A 2,914-nucleotide genomic window follows, 5' to 3' on the forward strand; every position below is an offset into this window, starting at 1 on the left:
AATAATTTTATATAATAAACTATGAGTTCTCATTCTTTAGCATTACATAAACAATAACCTATCAAACATGTACATTACCTATCATTCAAATGTTATATCTCAATAAAAGTATTTCAGCTTTCTGTAATTTTTCCAGGAATTAATCATACAAGGATGATCTAATGTTATTGAACAATAATTAAGCTTTACAAATTTTGTTATAATTTTTTTTTTTTAATTTCTTATATTTAATTGCATATTATTAGTAATTTTTATCATCCTTGAGTACTGATGGAATTATGGTTTATTTCTGATTGGAGAGGCTAGAGATTTTTTGATTACTTTTTTCTTCAGTAATAGAAGTATAACATTTTTACAGCAGGTAACTAGGAATTTAGGTGGTTTTCATGACAAATATGCACACTATCATCTGTAACAATGCAGTCCACCCATTATAAGATTATAAGTTTTTTTTTTCTTATGTAATTTAATGTTTAATATTGAGATTAATGTCTTTTATTATTTCTTGTGTGTATATTGAATGTTTGTGAAGATAAAATTTCATGTGTAGACCATGTACAGGCAGGTACTCATTATAGAATGTGTAATATATCTACAAAATGTGATATGTTTTGCAATCTATACTAAACTTATAGACTTAATCACTTTAAGTACTTTTATACTTAAATATTTTAAGTCACTAAATTTATATAGCTCAGAACAATTGTGTTTATTCCTATAAGAACTTGTAATATGTAAAATTGTTATTTTATTTTTACACCTTGTAGAATTTTTTTAACATAGTCATATGGATTATCTCAGTTTATTAATTCCCCGTTTCTAACTTTGTTGCTAATGCAGCTGCATATAAAGGGAAATTATAATGATAGGCCAGAATTTTGGATGTTGGAGGTTTTGCAAATTTTGATATTTCAAAACCTCCTTACTCCAAAAACACAAAAATCATAACAGAAATTTCCAGATTTGTGTATGCACATATTTACTTTAATCTGTATTTTTATTAATATTTCTAGACTGGTTAAACACCTAAATTCTTCAAATGTAGATAAAAAAACTGTATATTTAAAGCAATGATCACGTTAAATTTTGGACAAAGTTGAAAAAGGGGGAGTTTTCATCATTTTTAACTTCTTATATAATGGTCATATAAAATTGAACTCTAGTATGAGAAACTAGTTGTTAAATTATTTAAAATTCCTAAATTTAAGTCAATACTTATTTAAGTCAAGAGTTTTGCATTGAAGAAACACCTTAATAAAGGTTGTTATCATTATTCAGTATTTTTTATCCTTACATTCATTCCAATTTAAAGTATAATGTCATCACTTGGGGCAAAAAAGTTAAAAACATTTTAAGATATAAAAATGGCACCATAGTTTGGCACTTGTAAAACACAAATCAGGAAGATCGATTTTAGAAAAGTAATATTTTACTTATCCTTACGTTTATATTTATAAGTATCCAATCTTTGCTAAAAAGAACACTTATTTTCACTCTTTTAAAATCAATATCATCTGAGTTGTGAATCTTTATATTTAAAATTCCAATGTATTTAATGTAATTATCATATCATTTTACATGTAATTAATATGAATTTTAATCCCATCTATTTTTTATCTTTTAATTATGTGTAACCATAACTGATGTGATATATAAAATGTATTATGTTCCAATGAGAATAAAATTCATTTATTTATAAAATTTAGACTGGGAAACAGAAATCTGACTGTTAAAAGAAATTTTTGGGGTTCTTCTACCTTCTTTGTAATAATTCTAATCTTCATTTATTCCTCTAATAAATAATAATTTAGAGATAAAAATATAATAACTTATAGTAAATTATAACTTAAAGATTTATCATTATCTAGGAAACTATTTATAAATGTAGGTATAACCAAAGTTAAATTCCTGATAATTCTGGATAAATTTGTTTTAAAGAAAAAAGTTCTACAAACATTATTAAAAAGTGAAATAAAAACCCAAATTAACTGTAAGCACTATTAAATTTATGAACCTATCTTTAAGTAGAAGATTCTTAATTGTTATTATTAGTTATAAAAATCCGATGTTGTAACAAAAATTCTGCTGTTTTTGAAAGTATTAACTCACTTTCAAATTTCATGTATATTGTTCATCTAGATTTTTAAGAAGTAATTAAAAATACCTTCTTCAGTGGAGTTCAGTGGAGCAGTTATTTATAGTAATTGTCTTTAAACGTTTAGAAAAACTTTTGCTTAATGATCTCCATTTACAGTAATGCTACCAGTAACTCCACTGAGAAATGTACTGTTATTTAGCTTCAGAAGGTCTTCAGATTGAATAATTTGCATGTAATCTGAAAGTAAGTTATTTACCATTTATTAATAATTTCAAAGTTTTATCATTTTTTTGTCATGTTGTTCAACAAATTTTTGAAACAGTATACCAATCAAAACATACAAGCTTGACTCGTCATAAGTAAGAGTTAGACTGTTTTATTTATTTATTTTTTTTTTAATCTCCTGGACCATTATTAAATATTGCTTCAGAGGATGAGATAAATGACAAGTAGTGTGTGAAAATGCCATGCCTGACTGGGATTCGAACCTGGGACCTCTGGATGAAAGGCCGAGACACTACCACTCACGCCATAGAGGCTGGCAAAGACTGTTTTATTTGAAGACCAAAAGATAAAACGTCAAAAAGCATGTTTTGATCTTGTACGAGTATGTATGCAAAGAAATCAAATCTTGTATCCATAATGACAACTAGGCTAATGAAAATTCTGTGCTTTCAAGCCACGATAATTGTATATGAGTGAAGTATATCTGAACTGATGTTAGACAGTTCTCCGTGATTACAAGGAGTTAAAAGGATATATAATGTTAAACATGAAATGGTAGTCATAAATATAGTGTTAACTGCAAAATAGATT

Source organism: Lycorma delicatula, chromosome 3, assembly GCF_047948215.1.
Source record: "Lycorma delicatula isolate Av1 chromosome 3, ASM4794821v1, whole genome shotgun sequence".
In the NCBI taxonomy this organism is placed as follows: domain Eukaryota; kingdom Metazoa; phylum Arthropoda; class Insecta; order Hemiptera; family Fulgoridae; genus Lycorma; species Lycorma delicatula.